Below are 21,257 nucleotides of genomic sequence, written 5' to 3'. Positions count from 1 at the left end.
TTCTAACTTATTGCAGACTTGCTTGATTTTAGTGTATTTTTTATCTCTTTGTTAACTGGTATTAGTTATTATATTTACCATATTTCTATAGTCATGTCACATATAATTCCATCAAAGGCTTCTTAGCATGAGTAAGTGTCCTTGGGACATGAAACACATAGGGCGGATGGATATGGGAATTTTTTAATGCCACTTTGAATAACTTTACTTTACTTTTATATTTTTTGTGATCCTTTGTGGAATATTTTTTTTGAGTGCCCGACTACCCATGTTGTTGCTGATTATGTTTTACTGCTCACTATGCTGAGGGTTGAGGGCTGGTCCACCCAGGCCACTTTCACTACTCAATGAGGGTGTCTCCATATTGTCCTTTGTGAGCTCATTGGGATTCAATTTTGTTTTGCAATTCTCCCACCATTCAGCCCTAATAAGACCAATAAGCATCTGGTAATATTTGTTCTTCCCTAGGTTTCTGTTTACTCAATGTAATATGGCTACTGTGGTGTTCCTTAGGTTGAATGTTAATTAAGACAAACACCAGTATTAAAGTTAAGGTGGCCATAGACACACTTATAATATCGTACAAAAAGAATTTTTGTACGATATTCGGTGTATCGATTGGGCCAACTGGAAAATTTGATCAGGTGCCTTTGAAGGCACTTGAACATTGCCCATAGTTAATGCTGAATAGTCAGATACAGGTAGAATTCTATTGTTTCTACCTGTATATCTGAAGACTCAGCTCTACACGTGTGTATTGAAAGGAACAATCTTTCTTGGAAAGATCTTTTCCAAGAAAGATCGTAGTTGTAACGTCTATGGCCACCTTTAGAGTAGAATTACAATTAAAGCAGTGATTTAGGATTAAAGTTTGACTATGGGCAAAACATTTTTGTCCATGGATAATTATCGTAGGAAAGCCAGCAGCATGTCAGCTTTTCATATTTTTTCACCCAGCCTTGGAATAAGTGACTACCCAGGTGCTGATTTATCATGGTTAAAAACTCGGGCCAGACCCTTCTCCAGATCTCTGCAAAAAAGTTATTTTCCGGCAAATCTATCAGTGCAGCGCCTTCTGCTCATGCGCTAGGCACCAAACACACAGTCGCCCAGTCGCCCTCACGCAGGTGCAGGCGAGCGGCGCCTTCGTGTGGGCGCACTCAGCGTGTCACAGTAGGGGGCAGGGGGTCGGACGGGGGCCCTGGACAGTAATCCCGGTGGGCCCCGGGCCACCCAGTCTGACCCTGTATTAAATATATCTATAGGTTTTTTCTGTAGGCATTTCTGGAGCAGTTCATAACAGGATAAAAATAAAGAATATGACACATCAACTGAATATTTTTTTCTTTTTAGTGTTACCACTCCTTTAATTAATATCCAATTTTTGTGCCTCCTGTTAGCCAGGGCAGCCATCAGGGGGGGACAGGGGGGAGAGTTGTAGGGGGCCTCGAGGGTAAGGGGGCCCGGCCACGCCACACTTACTTGATTAGCCAGGCCCCCCATCTTTCTGAGAGCTGCTGACTTCGGGAAGGCATGGACGTTTAAGGGGCCCTGGCCACCAATTTTCTTATAATGTGGGGGGGGGGCTGGCCACCAATTTTGGCCACCAATTTTTTTTCTCATGTGGGGTCCTAGCCACCAATATTTTTTAATGGGGAGGCCTGGCCACAATTTTTTTTATGGGGGGCCCTGACCACCAATATCTTTTTATTTTTTATTAACATGTGGGAACCCTAGCCACCAATATTTTTTTTGTTTTTTTTACTGTGTGGTGTGGGGGCGGACCTGTGGGGTGGGGAGGGCGGACCTGTAGGTGGGGCTTGCGGTGGGCGCAGCCCAGGGGGCCCAGGAAATTTTGTCGTATGGGGCCCTGTGATTTCTGATGGCAATCCTGCTGTTTGCTCTCTGTCTGTTGGTTTGCTGGCATCTCCCATAGGCTCTATTTTATCCAAATAATCCAAATTTTTAAAAGTGATTTTCTTTTTCTCTGTAATAATAAAACAGTACCTTGTACTTGATCCCAACTAAGATATAATTAATCCTTACAGGAAGCAAAACCAGCCTTATTTAATGCTTACTTGAGTTTCTAGACTTAAGACTTATGATATGAAGATCCAAATTACAGAACGATCCATTATCCAGAAAACCTGAGGTCTTGGATAACAAACCCCAGCATTCTGGATAATTGGTCTAATACCAGTAATGTAAATTTTGTTTTGTTTTCTGTCTATTTAATATCTGGGGTCATGTACCTTATAAGGGCTAAGCTGTCTGAGGCTTTTAAAGGTACGCTTTCTTGCCAGGATCTTAATATAAAGATAGCGCTGGAAACAGTACATATTTCAATGTTTGAGTAGAATCCAAAATGCTTAAATCCTGGGGTTTTCCAGATTATGGAAATTTCTATAATTTGGATCACAATTTATATTCAGACTTTGCTTTGCTTTATTATTTGCCTATAATGGACTCCCCTTTCAGGATAATGGGGGTTCCAGATAAGTGATCCCATACCTGTATCTATAAGTTGCATTTTGATACTTTTGAAGTATGGTGAAAGAATGTCACACGACAAGAGTTACACATTAGGGGGCAGATTTATCAAGGGTCAAATTTCAAAGTGAAAAAACTTCGAAATTAAACCATCGAATAGGTGTAGTACGATAGTTGAAGTCGAAGGCTTTTTCCTCTAAATTGAAATCGTACGATCGTACGATTAAATCCTTCGAATCGTTTGATTCATTCGATTGAAATGTAGGATTTTACAAAAAAAACCTTCGACTTCTCAATACTTAGCCAATGGCTTATATAGGTTATAGGAGGTTCCCCCATAGGCTAAACAGCAATTCGGCAGGTTTAAGGTGGCAAAGTGTCGAAGTCAAAGTTTTTTTTAAAGAGACAGTACTTCGATTTTCAAATGGTCGAATTTGTGAAGTATTTTCAATTTGAATCGAAGTAGAGGTCGAATTTAGCCTATTCGATGGTCGAAGTACCCAAAAATGACTTCGAAATTCGAAGTTTTTGAATTCGAAAATTCACTTTGACCCTTAGTAAATGGGCCCCTAGGAGTAGCAGAACTAATTATCTATAGACTTTTTTAGATTTCAGCTCCTGTGGACTGTCTTTTTTTTTTTTACTGGAATTTGCCATATCCAGCATGACTTTGCTGCATGGCTATATGCTATATAATGTACTTATGGAACATTGGGGGGTTATTTACTAAAACTCAAAATCTTCTCATTATTTTATTGATTTTATACAATTTTGACCAAACTCCCATCCACAATTTTACCTTAGTTATCAATAAAATAATTTGAAAACTTCAGTGTGGGAAAAGACTCGATAAAACTGTAAAAAAAATGCAAGACCAATGCATACATTTTGCCTAGTTGTCTTGGATATCAGTACCATAAGCAACTCATTTATAGTTAGGCTCCTGCAATTTATAACATTGTGATGAAGACTGCACTGTCTGCATCAAGTTTTTTCTCCCATATCTTCCTACCATTTCTCTTTTCATTTAGCAAGAGGATTCCACTTTATTTTAAACTGTTAGGAGGCAGGGGCTAAATTACAGAGGAAACAGATAGTTATACCACTGTTAGGAGCTGGGTATCATGAATTGTATGGAAAAATATGGCCTGTCTTCCAGGGATGGACTCATTTGCATTTCCTTAATGCAATTTAGGAATTCCAATCCAGGCTGTACGTACGGTTGCCACCTTTTCTGGAAAAAAATACTGGCCTTCCTATATATTTATCTTTTTTCCCTATTAATAACTTTGGGCTCAACCATCATTTTTACCAGCCAGGTCGGTAAAATACCGGGCAGGTGGCAACCCTAGCTGTATGTCAGGGGTGCCCAAAAGCTAGATCGGGATCTACCAGTAGACCTTTAGCTGGTGATCAGTAGATTTCAATACACTTTCAACAAACTAAATATCACCCTCCTGTTTCATTCTTTTTACTCAGATATAAATGTTAAGGTTACATAAGAAATATAGGTTTGTTAAATATAGCATGCTCTGTACACAGGGCTTTCCGGATAAGGGGTCTTTCTAATTTGTATCTCCATACCTTAAGTCTACTAAAAAGTAATTCAAACACGAATTAAACCCAACAGGATTGTTTTGTCTCAATAAGGATTAATTATATCTTAGTTTGGATAAAGTACAAGATACGGTTTTATTATTACGGAGAAAAAGGAAAGCATATTTAAAAATTTGAATTATTTGATAAAAAAAAGGAGTCTATGGGAGACGACCTTTCTGTCATTTGGAGCTTTCTGGATAATGAGTTTCTGTATAATGGATCCCATACCTGTATTCAGGTATAAGGGATAACTTTCTGATAAGGGTGCTCTCCCTGGCATCTCAAAGACCTGCATGGCAGAACCCTACAATGATTTTGTTTACCCCTCAAGTATATTTAATAGATGTTTATGCCACATACTTTCAGAACTCTAGGTCATTGCTGCATTAAATGGGTCATTTTGTCACGCAAAAGAAAAAGCATTCTTTATTTGGTGCTATTTTCCCATTCAGTCCTTTCCAGGGCTTTGTCAGTGAGAACTGATTTAAGAGACACTTGGAGCCATTTATATTGGCGTTAGAAATATTACAGCTGCACCAGGCAGATTGCGGAAATATGATATGGACGAAACAATGGGGGAGGTTGGAAATCAGCAGTTTCTATTGAGCTCATAAACATTTTGATTCATGTTGCCTGAATATATGTTAGTGAACCAGTGCAAGGTAATGTATAACCTATATATGTACTTTTAATTTAATTTGTCTGTTGTCATTCAGTGTCTCTGTCTGTAGTCACTGTAATGCCCAGGCTGAATCCACACGTACTACTTACTACTTAAAGAAGCACAGAGTGTTTTTAAATTCTAGGAGTATCACACTTTAGATAATGTTATTATCCTGCCAGCAAGACAAGACCTTTGTACAGTAGTTCTATTGTGCAGGACTGCTTATAGCATACCTCCCAACATTCAAAAAATAAAAAGAGGGACAAAAAGATATGCCGAGCTATGCATGGTGAAAAAATACATGTACATTTTACAAAATTTGGCAGGTTATGAAAGTTTGAACATATTTCTGGGAGATTTAGGGCATCTATTTTATGTTATAACAATTTTGCGAATGAAGGTGAAATTGCCCTTTAAGCTGCAAGTCTGTTTCCCCAAGAGACCTGCTTATCTTAAATAGTTACTATTATATCTTTGCTTATCTTAAAGTATTACAAATGTATCAAAGTTCACATCAAAGTGCTGAGTGTTCTGGGCTCTCTGCCGAAAAGCATCTTATTTTAATTAAGTTTCAGAAGCTTTGTATCTTTTTCTGCTTCAGTGCAGAAGAGTAAAGAGAAACTCTAGACGTTTTTTTTTTTATATATAAGTTTTTATTTATGCATTTTCAAATTTTCAACCATTAAATCAAAAGAAAGAAAATGAATAAATCATAGATAATACAGTCTAAGGTCCATGTGTAGGGCAAATAAAGCAGAAGGATAGTGTCACATTGTCAATCATTGAACTCTGGACTGTTTAATAAAAAGTCAGGACTGCAGATTGAACCGTGAAAATCTGGACTGTCCCGCATAAAAAGGGACAGTTGGGAGGTATGTTACAGTAACCAGATTTGCATAGTCATGTTCATCAAAACACCCAAACTGGATTGTTTTGGTTGTTTATGGTTTCAAATCATGAACTAGAGATGTGCTCTTTTAAAAATTTGTTCAGGTTAATGAAAGGTAAAGGTAAAACAAAGCACAACAGCCAAAAAAAACTGAAAAACATTAAACTAAAAAAATTCCTATTTCCCCCAAAAAAGATACAGCAGTCCAGGTACCCCAAACTGCCAAAAACTTGGGAACCTAATGCATCAAAGCCTTTATTGCCCAATTCTACACACACCTGAAAGATATCTGCACATGAAATACAGGTATTGGGCCTGTTAATCAGAATTCTTAGGACCTGAGAGGACCTGGGAGATGGCCTTCCCGCAATTCAGGATTTCTGGATAACAGGTTTCCAGATAACAGATTCCATACCCATAATTGCATCTGTCTAAAACAGTATTATCTGTGACGGTTTAATTTACCTTTAATATTGGCAGCAAGCCCTGCTACCAGCTGCAATGTGATGGCACTTTTGCATACACACTGGCAGTGTTCTGTGCTTGAAATGTTTGCTAAGAGAGGTAAATATATTGCTTTATACCCAAGCCATCCAACTTTATCCACTGAGTAGGTTGATTACACAATATATCACAAGTCATCAAGCAGGAACCTTTGTACTAAGAAATCTATGTTGGCCTTGGGCAGACTGGATTCTGTATGTAGATGAAGATGTAATGCCATTATTACTTATTATTGCTATTATTACTTATGTTATTACTTGCTTTATTAATTCAAATATTATGCGACGGTTAGGAATTACACTGGAATAATTTAATTGCCTTGCTGAAAAATTCAATAATTGCCCAAAGCAAGCCAGAAGCCGGTATTGTTTTTAAATATATTTTCTGAAGGTTGTGTTATTTTCATTTTAGGCCAAAGCTCAAAAACCATCAGTTCATCTCGCAGCATTGAGCGTTTGCCTGGGGGCCGTGACAACACAGAATCGCCTCCTACAGTTGGAAAGAAAGATTCCTTTTTCAGCAAATCCCAAGGCAAAAAGTTTGTCACTAATAATGATGCTTTCCATTTATGTTTCAAGGCAAATAGCAAATGCAACTTATCTTCTCCCTCACATATACTTAAATAATGCACATGCAGATCACTGAGTAGTGCTCAGGGCATACAGGCCTTTGACAATTTTTTTTTTTTTTTTAAAAAGGGGGGGCTATGCAAAAGAAATTCTAAATATTTAAGTTAAAATGAAAATATTATCAGTTTTTTTTTTCTTGAAATAATAACAAGTGCATAGAAATTAACTTTCTGTCTCTGTATAAATAAATAATGATAATTATAATAGTATTTATTGTAAATCTACCAGATGTCATCTACTCTGTTATCTATAGTCAGCTCAGGCCCGGACTAGCAATCTGTGGGTTCTGGCAAAAGCCAGAGGGGCTGCTGTAGGGCTGGTGGAGGCTGTTTGGACCTCTGTGTACTTGGAATGCCAGGGCCTATTTTGAATCCCAGTCCAGGCCTGGCTCAGAATGTTCTGTTTCAGTTCTGTGTACAGAAAAAAAACATGAAAATAGAACCTAAGAGAATAGTGGTCCTAAGAGAAAACGCAGAAAGGCTTTACATGTACATCAGAATCATTTAAAGCGATACTGACATGTTCCTATAAAAATAGTAGTTGCTGGACTCGCAATAGTTCCCCTCAAAGCTGCCCCAAACCCCACGAACCTCCATTGACCCGACCCTCCGACACAATGATCTTCTGCGCAGTTTCAGTGACGCTAGGCTGGGGGGCGGTGCAATCTTTCCATAGGCTAATTACAAATGAAAACAGGACTTCAGCCTATGGAAGGATCGTGCCGCCCCCAGTCCAGCATCACGGAAGCAAAGCAGAAGATCAGTTAGCTGTGTCAGCAGGGCTGGGGGCGGCTTTCAGGGAAACTATTGCAGGTGCAGCAACTACTTGATAATGACATGTTCCTGTGATTTTTATAGGAACATGTCAGTATCGCTTTAAGGATCTCAGCAGAACTTTGCATCTGTTAGTGTTTAGAAAGCTGCAAAAAAAAAAAAAAAAACCTTCTGCTGCCTTTAACATATTCCAGAATTCCCCCAATAGTGTTGATGTAACAGAAGCTCCCCCAGTTCCCAATGTAGAATCTAAAACAGCATGTTTGTGCATATTTATAGACACTGACATAATGGAGTACATGGAGTGCAACAGTGTTATGCTCCACAGATCCAAATCAAGAACTGTTTAAAGATATATTGTCTAGCAGATGTCTTCTGTGTGGTTCAAGGCCACCAAGCGGTGGATTAAGGAATAAATAGATGTCATGCCTTGAGTCTGTGCTCATGGTTCATTTGTTCCTATAATGAATAGGCACGTTGTTATATTGCTGCTATAATGAATTTACTCTCCAGATCAAATCACCACTCATTGAAACTTCTCAATTTCCCACTAGTTATCGCTGCCTATGTACAATGTATATTGTGTTGGCCTCCTATGTGATTAAAGGAGAAGGAAAGCTACCAAGGCAGTTTATTGCCAATAGATTAAAGGGATACTGTCATGGAAAAACATGTTTTTTACAAAATGCATCAGTTAATAGTGCTACTACAGCAGAATCCTGCATTGAAATCCGTTTTTCAAAACAAGAAATGGATTTTTTTTATATCTAATTTTAAAATTTGCTATGGGGCTAGACATTTTGACATTTCCCAGCTGCCCTCAGGTCATGTGACTTGTGCTCTGATAAACTTCAGTCACACTTTACTGCTGCACTGCAAGTTGGAGTGATGTCATTACCCCTCCCTCCTACAAGCTGCTGTAATGTAAATAGAGCCTTGTCTGCTGAGCCTGTCAATTGAACAATAGGCAGGTATCAAGATAAGCTCCCACTGACACCACTTCAGAAGGACTGAAATAAGATAGTCCTGTGATCACTGCCCCCACTTACGTTTAAAAAATAAATATATATACACACACACACAATTCATTTTGGGCACTGGAAAAAATATTTTATATAGATAGTTTATTATATTTGTTTACACAAAAATGAATGGCAGAAACAGAGGAGTACACTCCCAGGACTGATGACAGGGAATAGAAAAAAAGGATAAAATAAGGAGGACATACTTGAAAACCAGGAAAACTTAGGAGGAAGTCTAGGAAGGGTTAAAATAGCTCAGGAGAAAGGAGGCAGTAAGTAGTTAATGAAAAAAGAAGTATTGCAGGCAGGAAAGGAGCAAGGTCTGTGTGAGGTGGATATCAGAGGGAACTCACAGCTCCTTTACCTCATCTAGTAACCAGTAAAACTAACTAGGAAGGCAGCAAGGAGAGAAAGTTCCCCCCTCCAAAGGAAAGCAGAGAACAAACTTACAGAGCGGCAGGAGCTTTGATAGTGTCTGTGGGAGGAGGGGCTGCTAGTGCAGCTGTAGAGCAGAACGTAGGAAAGTGAAAGTAATTGCTTCCCTGCAAACCATGTGACCTCTCTCCTCCAAACATCACACGCATGGGCAGAGAGGGCAGGGGGAGTGTCCAGTAAGATTCTCATGTCGTAGTGCAACTTGGCTTTTCATTACAGAGTGGCTGCCTCCAAGCACACAGGTAATGCTGTGCCTGCTGTTAGAGCAGCACAGGATGAATGTGTAATGAGCAGAAATGGAAGCCCCCATGACAAAATACAAACTAAAATAACTTATGCATGTATTTGTGGATTAACATTTTATTTTGCCAGACAGTGTTTATGGATGTGTGTTTTTTATAAAAATGCAAAAAAAAAAAAAAGTTTAAAATGACGACAGATTCCCTTTAACCCCAATAGTGTCAGCAAACATGTTTTATTTTTTCTTTTGAATGCTTTACCATACTTGAGTAAACAGCTCTAGAAGCTCTCTGTTTGTTTAGGATAGCAGCTGCCATATTAGCTTGGTGTGACATCATTTCCTGCCTGAGCCTCTCGATGCTCACTCATAGCTCTGGGCTCAAATTACATCTGGTAAGGGAGGAAGGAGAGAGCAAACTGAGCATGCTCAAGCCCTAGCCCTGGAGGTTTAGGCTGAAAAAAGGAAGAATTGTGACTGACAGAGAGCAGCATTACTTTGAAGGTTTACTGGTTATTTATATAGACCTTTCTGATAATGCTTACTTAATTTTCGCCTATACTTCTCCTTTAAGTAAAATAAATTGTGGTATTTTTTTTCCTGATGTGCGTTCTGTCCCTATTACATCTGTTACATGCTGCATGACTGTGAACTTCTATTGTGTACTTGGAAGGAGTGTGACCTTGTGTGTGTATGTGTATATATATATATATATATATATATATATATATATATATATATATATATATATATATATATATATATATATATATATATATATATTTGTATAACATAGGTTACTGTTACACTGTTTGCATATTTTTGCTTTATCCAGAACACCTTGTGAAATCAATTCATTTTGTTGTCTGTAAGAGAATAAACTCCCATGTGTTTGTTCAGAGTTCCTATTCACTCCATTGTGTGTTGTTTGGCTATGAGCCCAGAATCCTATCATTGGAGTCTTCCTATTTTCAAAATTATTCAACCTTGCTCAAAATGACTGCATATATTACGGCGTTAAATAATTATTTGTTAGTATGAGGTTAAGTCACATTGACGTGTCTGAAATTGTAGTAAGTAAATAGGCAGTAGTTAAATGTGTGTTAAACAAATACATTCAGCATGGGTGCCCTGCACTCTATTATGCGTTTCTTGAGAAATTAAACATCCAAGCGTATGAATATCAATATTGTTAGACATCTACCCCTCTTCAACCTCACAGATCCCTATATTCTCCAATGATATAATGTCAAGTGGTAACTAGATTATTCACTTTTGTTTTGCTTAGAAAGTTTTGATTATTTAATCAGTTACATGAAAAGTGTACGACTGATAGTTTGTCTGTTTGTATTAAACCTCCTATGACAGCATTCTGCCCTGTACACTTGTGTGCCTGATTTGATTGTTGGGTAAATCAAAGAAAAATTGTGTCAGAGTGAAGAACAGAAGAAAATTGCAACGTTTATAGAATAGGGGAGAACATATAAGAAAGAGATGAGACAATCGCAGGGAAGATAAAAAAATAAAGCGCAATGTGTAAGGAAAAGCAAAAAGAGAATTTCATTGGGTAAAGGATGGGAAATGGGAATAAAAACCAATGGCAGAAGGAAAAAGAAATATGGAGGAATGGAGCAGCTGAAAAAGAAACAGAAGAATTTAAAAGAACAAAAAATGTATGTATGCGTGTGTCGTGGGCTGGGGGGGTAAATAAATGATAAACGTCAGAAGGAGGCCTTAACGAATAAGTTTAGTAACCTCTTATGCTAAGTAAAATACATGAGGTCATTAAACATTCTTCCCTTTATAAATGAATAATATTACCTAAATGTTTGGAATTTTTCTGTTTGGACCAATTTAACAGCTGAGCTGTTTGTAATTGAATGAAGAAATGATTGTTCATTAAATAAGTGTAAATTGATAGCAAGCAGCGATAGCAAGTCAGATTTGGGATTGCTGTATCATTTATGAGTGATTTGGAAATTGACAGAGAAATGGGCAAGTCACATGCATACGTCTGCCAATAAGTGGATAATCTGGATAAAAAATATTTATTGTGTTACATGGGCTCTTGGGATACAACTGATTGCATTTGTATATGTAATCAACTTTTGGTGTTATGCAAATATGAAAGGTCATTTTATAACTGAGAGTAGCCTACAGATCTGGGGCCCTTATATGCTGCTACTTAATGGTTGTGACACCAGGGAATTGGTGTAGAAACACCTTATTTTGTTGTCAGTTGATGTTGTTGTGCTGGTTCCTTGACATCAGTCAAACATTACAATTAGTGCAGTGAGAACCATCCACAGTTAGGGCTAATGTATGTGTTTGCTTGGCATTGAATGAAGAAGAAGCTACACATATAATTAACACACAAGGCTCCTTATACAGTAGCACACACGAGAAACTCCATTGTGAAAAATGAATGTGGAAAGCTACAACCATCTATTAGTCTCCCAAGCACACATACTGAAATTGCCATTATCTGTAAGTCACTGTAAGCACCTTCAGATAACGATCAGTGATACCCTAAAGCTTACCTACTGGTACATCCCTAAATCAAAGATATGGGAATAGAGAAAAACTGTAAATGTTGAATCTCTTGAGAGCACTCTCTTATCCACTAAATAAAACTATGGAAAAAGCAAAGGAAAATGTATTTTAGATGTATCTTGCTATACTTAACAGTTTTGTCTGTGTATCACATACTTAGCTATAGTAGAACCCAATACAGAGAATTAGGAGAAGGAAAACTACCAAGGCATTTTATTGCCAATAGATTAGCAATAACATGCAAACTAGAACTACATTTTTATTCTTTAGAATGCTTTTCCATACCTGAATAAACAGCTCTAGGCACTGTCTCTGTTTAGGGTAGCAGCTGCCATATTAGCTTGCTGTGACATCACTTCCTGTCTGAGTTGCGCCTTGCTCACTCATAGCTCTGGGCTCAGATTACAGCATGAAGGGAGAGGGGGGGAGAGGAGCAAACTGAGCATGCTCAAGTCCATGCCCTGGAGATTTATGCTGAAAACAAGAAGTCTGATACAGAAACCCATTTGTACACAATAGAAGGACTCAGAGCAGCATTACTTTGAGGGTTTACTAGTGTATTCATATAATAGACCTTTCTGATAAAGCTTACTTAGTTTTAAACTTTAAAGGAGAATTCAACCCTAAACTTAAAAAAAACCCTACCCCTCTACCCTACATAGACCCCCCTCCCTCCTGTCTAAGTGTTACACCACTTATGTTTTATTTACCCCTCGGTGCAGATTCAGGCATCGGAGTTCACGGGCGCCATCTTCATAGTGAGACCGGCGCTTCTGCATTTTTCATGAGTTTTGGCATATGTGTAGTTGACTTACCGGTCTCATTCCGAAGATTTCCGAAGAGAAGATGATGGCGCCCATGAACTTCGATTCCTGAATCTGCACCAAGGGTTAAGTAAAACGTTAGGGGCATTTGCCTGGGGTAACACTTATGCTGGGAGAGGAGGGAGGGGGTCTATGTAGGGTAGAGGGTTAGGGTTTTTTTAAGTTTAGGGTTGAATTCTCCTTTAAAAATCAAGAATGTTTATCCCACTTCAGGTCCTTTCCATCTTGTGCTCTTCTGTTAGAGGGGCTTGGAAATCAAATAGAAAATACATGAAATTAGAGCTAAAAGCAAGGTAGTAGTGGATACATGGCTGGCAACAAGTGGAATATTGTTAAAAATGGCTTAGTAGTGAGAAATGCAAACATTGTCCTGATTATGCTGAACACAAAGCTCAGTGGCAGGTAGGAAAAATAATATCAACTGTAAAGCTTCCTCTTCTTCTTTTGCAAAACCTCCATAAGCCATCTGCTTCATTGGTGCAACCCAATAATGGCAATATATGGGAAAATATTTGGATCTGAAGCAGTGTAATGTAGTTTAATGTGAGCCTACCAAAAGACTTTTGTACTTTCATCATCTTTGTTAACTTATTCCAGAATGTCACAGTAATACTGTATCATTTTTACTATGTACTCCATTATTAACTCTTTGTTCTGTATCCCTTCCTTGTAAATGCTTCATATCATCGCTTTTTGGTTTTTTTAACAAGATAACGATATAAAGATTGCGGAGCATCACCATCTTCAAAAAGCACATTCCTGTTTGCAAGATGGAAAGTCTTATCACATGAAGAGTGGGGGTCCATTTATTGGGATTCCATGGTAACAATCGTTTAATAAGTACTCAAAAGGCCAAATACCATATAAAACTATCTATAGGGTAGAATTAATATTCAGTAATATATTATAGTGCCATGTACATGAGTATATGACCAGTCTCACCATCAGCACTGTGCCATCTAAATTGGGCCGATCAGGTGGTAGTACATGATCAATGGCAATAAAGACTTCTCTTTTTTCTTTGCAAATATTGGTCCTTTATTGAATGATTAGAGTACTAAGTGAACATAAAGTAACTCCAGCACACGTAGCATGCTCAAGGGATTGCTCCCGTGTTTAATGTCAATCCAACAATACAACGTTTCGAGGGCGTGCCCCTTCGTCAGGGGGGCACGCCCCCGAAACGTTGTATTGTTGGATTGACATTAAACACGGGAGCAATCCCTTGAGCATGCTACGTTTGCTGGAGTTACTTTATGTTCACTAATGTTGGAGGGGCCGTCCTCCTATACCCCAGGCACCGTACGTAATTATTGGGAGAGGCCAGGTGTGCGTGTGCGACTCTTTTGCCTAATAGAGTACTAAGTGACCATTAGAAAGAATGGATCACCATACATTTGAAGCTTGTCAAGTGTTTACTATGACAACCAGTCATTGCTAAATACATAAATAATATATTTGGTTATTTTTTTAATAAACACAATATTCATGTCATGGGAAAAAAAATTTTTTTCAAATTGAATCAGTTAATAGTGCTGCTCCAGCAAAATTCTGCACTGAAATCCATTTCTCAAAAGAGCAAACAGATTTTTTTATATTCAATTTTGAAATCTGACATGGGGCTAGACATATTGTCAATTTCCCAGCTGCCCCAAGTCATGTGACTTGTGCTCTGATAAACTTCAATCACTCTTTACTGCTGTACTGCAAGTTAGAGTGATATCACCCTCCTCCCTTTCATCAGCAGCAGCCAAACAAAAGAACAATGGGAAGGTAACCAGATAACAGCTCCCTAACACAAGATAACAGCTGCCTGGTAGATCTAAGAACAACACTCAATAGTAAAAACCCATGTCCCACTGAGACACATTCAGTTACATTGAGAAGGAAAAACAGCATCCTGCCAGAAAGCATTTCTCTCCTGAAGTGCAGGCACAAGTCACATGACCAGGGGAAGTCACAAGTCACATGACCAGCTGGGAAATTGACAAAATGTCTAGCCCCATGTCAGATTTCAAAATTGAATATAAAAAAATCTGTTTGCTCTTTTGAGAAATGGATTTCAGTGCAGAATTCTGCTGGAGCAGCACTATTAAAAGATTCATTTTGAAAAAAAAATTTTTTCCCATGACAGTATCCCTTTAAGTAAACCTTAAAAAAACATTTTAATGTAACAATTGCTCAGGGTGCTTTTCTAAGCACTTTTTGAGATTTACCTTACTTTTTCGGTTTCATGGGGAGATTTTCTTTATATTTAATTTTGAAATCTGACATGGGGACTAGACATATTGTCAGTTTCCCAACTGCCCCAGTCATGTGACTTGTGCTCTGATAAACTTCAGTCACTCTTTACTGCTGTACTGCAAGTTGGAGTGATATCAGACCGCCTTCCTCCCCCCCCCCCCCAGCAGCCCATCAGCAGAGCAATGGGAAGGTAGCCAGATAGCAGCTCCCTAACACAAGATAACAGCTGCCTGGTAGCTCTAAGAACACTCAATAGTAAAATCCAGGTCCCACTGCAACACATCCAGTTACATTGAGTAGGAGAAACAACAGCCCGCCAGAAAGCAGTTTCATCCTAAAGTGCTTGCTCTTTCTGAAAGCACATGACCAGGCAAAATGACCAGAGATGGCTGCCTATTCACCAATATTACAACTTGAAAAAAAATACAGTTGCTGGTTCAGGAATGACATTTTATATTGTAGAGTGGATTATTTGCAGTATAAACAGTGTAATTTAGAAATAAAAACAACATCATAAAAATCACGACAGAATACCTATAAGATTTTATTAACTGCCAGTATAATTAATTATTTAACACTAGTGCCACCTGCTGGTCTGTACCTGTAACTTTAAGGTCAGAGAGAACTGTGTTAAAAAGGAATACAGAGAAGTGTTTTTTATGATTCTTCTCATGAAAGAGATCAAAAACCTCAGATGCCCTTTCCCATCTCCTTCCTGAGCAGAACATCACGAAAACACTTGTCTGTTTTGCTTCAGAAGGTATTATCGGTTTGACTGTGCTGCTTTAACAAAATTCATCATATTGGCTTTTAAAATGAAATAGATCTGAAACTGAAAAAATACCTATATTGCAGAAGTGCTTAGAAAAGCAATGTTACATTTGTTTTTTTTAAGGTTTACGTATCCTTTAAAAGAAATGCTATTGGACTTTGTTTTCTGGCATTTTTCCGAGGAATATTGTTACGTTTATAATGTGTGATAACGTTATACTCAAAGCAATTCCTTTTTATTTTATCATTGTTTATAAGGAGACACTATAAATGTCTGGTTCTTATCAGCAACACGTTGGATTGTTAAGCAATATTAGAGAATTCTAACCATTGCCTATTACTTGCAATAACAGACATTTACCCCTGGACACCAGCATTATCGTTTCCAATCACAGCTTAGTGATTGTTCTATTAGACCAAGTTTTTGGCACTGTAATTGTTAGATTGCATTTTCTTTGCTTATTGCCCTATTTGTTAACTACATGCCAGATAAAATATTGCTGTATAAGGCCTAAAACATAATGTGATCACCTTGCCTTTTCATTAGGACTGATAAAAACAATGATCTTTAAACTATAGCCAAATGAAAATTTAACATAAGCTTTGTCATACTGAAATAAGAACCTTTCTAAATAAAATCAATTAAAAATTCTGCATTGTTTCTGAAATAATCAAGTTTATCTTCACTATTCCTCTCTCAGCATCTGTTTATCCTCATTCTGTCTTCATTCAGGAGTTGGGTGTCAGATGAATGATCCAGTATAATATATAGGGGTGTTGCTTTTGCCTAGAAGATCACCAGAAATTCAGTCTCTCTACATGTAGAATTTGCACAAAACGTAGTTATTATGTTAGATTTAGTTTGTACTGGAATCAGTTATTTGAGTGAGCTCTAATTCATCTGCTAGGAAAGGAGCCCCCTTATAAGATATATTGGTTCATTCATAGTGATGGTTGCATACTGGCGCAATTTGCCGCCAGCGAATAAATTTGCGAAACTGCTGCGAAAATTCACCAACGTAAAAAAAAAATGGACGCCGGCATCAAGGGTCGAATTTCAAATTTGAAGAACTTCAAAATTCGAATTCAAAAAGACTAACTGAAATTAAGTTGAAAGGTTTTTTTTGGCCGAACAGGTCCATTTTCGATCTAATAGGTCTGTATTTGGTGGAATTCAAATCATACGAATTGAATTAATAGCGCATTCGATCTAATTCGAATTGAAAAAAACGATTTTTCAAAGTCCACCAATTGACTCCAAATAGGTTCAAGGGGTCCCCCATAGGCTAAAATAGCAATTCGGCAGGTTTTAAATGGCAAATGGTTGAAGTCGAATTTTTAAAGAGATAGTACATGATAAATTTCGATATTAGAATTTTCGAATTTTTTTCAAATTCAAATCGAATTTGGATTATTCCCTAGTCGAAGTACACAAAAAATAACTCGAAATTCTAATTTTTTGAATTGGAAAATTCACCTCGACCTTTGATAAATCTGCCCCATACTGTTTCTGTTTGCCCTGTAAGTAGTCCTGGTCAGTTGTTAATTGCCTCTACCCTACCCTCCCCATGCTGCACCTGAGTTGAGTATCTCACCCAAGCAATAGTATGTAGCATTGGTTTTCTTTCGTAAAAAATATTTTTTTCTGTATTTTATTAAAAGCAGTGCTCTTTCATCTCACTAACATCCCATTGGCAGTTAGATCCAACACCTATAACATATAAGTGAAACTTTCATGATCATGAAACAGTATTTTTACCCGTTAACCTAAACATTTAACCTAAGCTGATGGCATCAAGGCAGTACAGGTATGGGACCTGCTATCCAGAATGCTCGGGACTGGGGGTTTTCCGGATAAGGGATCTTTCTGTAATTTGGATATCCACATTTTAAGTCTAATAATACATCCTTTAAACTTTAACTAAACCCAATAGAATTGTTTTGCCTCCAATAAGGATAAATTATATTTTAGTTTTGATCAAGTACAAGGTACTGTTTTATTATTACAGAGAAAAAGAAAATCATTTTTATAAATCAGAATCATTTGCTTATAATAAAGTCTATGGGAGATGGTCATTCCGTAATTCTTAGCTTGCTGGATAATGGATCCCATATCTGTACTAATATTTAATTGTGTCCAGTTAAATTCATATTTTGTTACAGTTCTTGCTACAAAGTGATGCAGGTGGTATGACAAGCATTACGTGTCTTTGTGTGTATTTGTATTGATGTATTGTTTTAACAAATGAACCAACATTATGGCTCACATACCCTTTCCTGGCAGCTGCCTTGTTTCTTATTTAATCCTGCTTTATTAATGCTGGACACTATAGCACAGCAGTTGCCCAATAAGTACAACATTATAACGGATCAGCAGGCATCCTGCAGTAATGTGCACAAACATTAAACCATATAATAATAATTTACAGCAGCATTTCAGCGCAATACATATTCAGTGCTGGCAGCAAGGAATGGTTCTGATCATAGTTCCTATAAATTGTAACTGCTGAAGAATAATCGGTAGTGGCAGCCTTGTGCAGGACACAGTACAACATCCACATACTGTATGTGCTCTCATTCTGTAGGCTAGTGTTTTTTTTAGACTTTTGGGATTCAGTTTCCACTTTGCAGTATAGCATTTTCTGTGCATCCTCATAATAGCATTACTATCACTCTAACTGGCCAATGGCTCCACTGGGTACCACACCAGAATCTGTTATCAGCCCACACAACTTCAGTAATGCTAACTTACGTTGCAAACATAAAATAAAGATTGCACAAAAGTATCTGCAGGGACCATTTATGCTCTTTTGCCCAATTAGTAGTCACAGGCTCTGCTTCCTTTATACCAGCTCAACACATTGGATTTCACTCCTTCAGGCCACAAGGAGCACCAACTGGCTGTATATAGTTCTGTCTCTTCTAGGGATGCACAGAATCCACATTTTTTATTTCCTTGTTTTGTGACAAAAAGCCACACAATTTGCTTCCCCGGCCCTAATTTGCATATGCAAATTAGGATTCGGATTCGGTTAGGCCAGGCAGAAGGATTTGGCCGAATCCGAATTCTGCTAAAAAAGGGGCGAATACGACGAATCCTGGATTCGGTGCATCCCTAGGGGCAAATTCCCTAAGCGACGCAAATTCACTAGCAACCACTTCACCTACTTCGCAACACTTCGGCAGGCGTAAATTCGCTAGGAAACCATTAATTCCCTAAAATGCGAAGTTTTGCTAGCATTAATTCAGCAAGCAAAGAGAAGGTGCGCTAGCGTTGGCTAATTTGCATACGGTAGGAAGTTAAAGTTGAATGTACGTATATGTTGCAGCAAATACATTACATTACACAAGCCCAAGGAACCTTAATAAAATAAAATAAAGTTGTTAAAATGCCCTACGCATGAGCCCAGTGTATAGTTTGTGTGCCACATGTTAGGAAATGTATGGGGGAAGCTGTTTCCCCCCAAAAAAATTTACGGTCTTTAGCAGGGTGTCACCCTGGAAAAAGTAAATTATGTTAGCGTTTTTTAGGACTTTTTTCAACAAAAAATTGAGGAAGTCCTATCCACTCCATTGCACTTCGCCTGGTCCGAGGTGGCGAAGGCAAGTCTGGCGCAAGAGGTAATGTTCAGAAAAATCCGCATCTTAGTGAGTTTGCAGAGTTACGTCTCTTCGCCAGAGTGAAAATTCGTCTGGCTATAGAGTGCGAATAATCGATAGTGCGTGTCTCTTTCGCTAGCAAAGTTACGCCTGCACCCGTTAAGGATATGGTAAAGTACCGAAATGACGTCACTCTGGCAAATTTTCACTAGCGTTAGTCACTTCACCCTTTCGGGAATCTGCCCCCTAGTCTCTTCCTTGTTCCCCCCTGGGAATCCACGGCAAAAACATAGACTCTTTATAAGACTGAGACTGTCTTTGTCCTGTTGTTGTTCTATTCATCAGGATATTTGGCCAGTGGACTGGGGGGGTTCTATATGAATGTAATTTTATTGTAATGTTAGTCTAAATTATGTTCATATTTTGTTGTAAAGTTTTCAGTAAAAAAGATAAAAGCCCTATTTTGGTTTGGCCCTGCTTCTGTAATACAATGCTATGTACTCCACCTTCACAATCTGGAAACGTCTGCTTTAGTTCATCTCTCTATGGGAACCATAGTCCTGGGATGCCTGTCCTAGCACTGATTTCTCTTACTGAATATATGAGCATCTAATTCAACAAATTTTTTTCCATTTAGGAATAAGATATGGAAGCTCAGATTTCATTCCTACAAGGGCAGTTATATGATCTGGATGCAATGTGCAAATATTGCGCAAAACTAATGAATACACATCTTGGTAAGTAGATATTTTGTATTCTCACTCTTAAGTAGTGATGGGCGAATTTCTACTGTTTTGCTTCTCCGATAAATTTGCGAATTTCCTGCGAAATGGCGGAAAATTAGCAGAACTAGAATTTTGACGCCTGCGTCAGTTACCATCAATTTGACGCCAGTTTTAAAGTCAATGGGCATCTGAATAGTGTTGTGCGTGATGGTTTTGACGCAAGCAACTTTTCCAACGTGCTTTCAAATTTTTTTGATGCTGGCGCCAATTCACGGGAGTTTTACCAGTGGCAAAACGTGGAAATTCGCCGCAAATTCATACAAAGGCGAATTTATTCACCCATCACTACAAGCAAGAATATGTCTATTGAGGTTCCTTTATGATTGGAAAGGTGAATGTATTTTATTGAAACATAGACTGAATCCAAATGCAAAAAGAGATAAATGGCACAGAATGCCTAAAATAATCAATAATAATAATAATAATAATAAAATAATCAGTAATGGGGCATTCACTCATAGGCCTGTTTAAATAGGTCAGTATAACTGACTGGGTATAGCTGCTCATATAAAATAATTGCCGTTCTGTGATTTTGTTTTTTGTTCCTTTGGCATTTACGGTTGACTTGTTTTTAGCTGTCGTCTGTTTCAGGAGCAAACTAGTCACCCGAAGCCAAAACTGGCCAAAATACCATAACAATGACATCGTAAACTTTCTCTTAATGGGCGCATGTTGATAATATAAAGTTGGCACTGATAAAATGGGCTTTTCATTCAAGCTATTTTACAAGTTGAGATTTGTACAGCTGAAGGCAGTTCAGGCTATGTTTTTTATACTTGGGAAGTCCTTCTAAAGGTAGAATTTCCGATTAATTGCCAAAAGCTAATGTAAACCTAAAAAAAAGGAGCCGTTTATTCTGTGTATTACGTATGGGTCAAATTCTGAATGTGCCAGTCTAATCAGGGCCGGATTTACATAATTGGCAACCCTAGGCCCACTGCCGTTTGTCGCCCCTGCCCCCTCCCCTTTATTTCATTTTTCATTATCTGGACCAGAGCAATGGGGATTGGTGCATGGGAAATTTAAAAAATTATTGTATCCCTAATTTTTTTGAACCAATGTGGGTGTGGTTGAGCAGCATGCCACCCCCTAAAATCCTGCCGCCCTAGGCCCGGGCCTAGGTGGCCTTTCCACAAATCCGGGCATGAGTCGAATACAATTTTGTATGTACTTAAAAGAAAGACTTGCTAATAGGTGACACTGACATTGTTTGCTATATAGTTAAAACTACAAAAAA

The 21,257-nt window shown here is 38.1% G+C and overlaps 1 pseudogene; it reads left to right on the top strand.

The window, feature by feature from the left end:
* The window catches only part of LOC108719948, a 61,968-nt pseudogene that overhangs the window by 27,400 nt on the left and 13,311 nt on the right, over positions 1-21,257 (top strand).

Source organism: Xenopus laevis, chromosome 6S (genome assembly GCF_017654675.1).
Source record: "Xenopus laevis strain J_2021 chromosome 6S, Xenopus_laevis_v10.1, whole genome shotgun sequence".
NCBI lineage: Eukaryota > Metazoa > Chordata > Amphibia > Anura > Pipidae > Xenopus > Xenopus laevis.
This window is presented reverse-complemented; position numbering and strand designations above follow the sequence as displayed.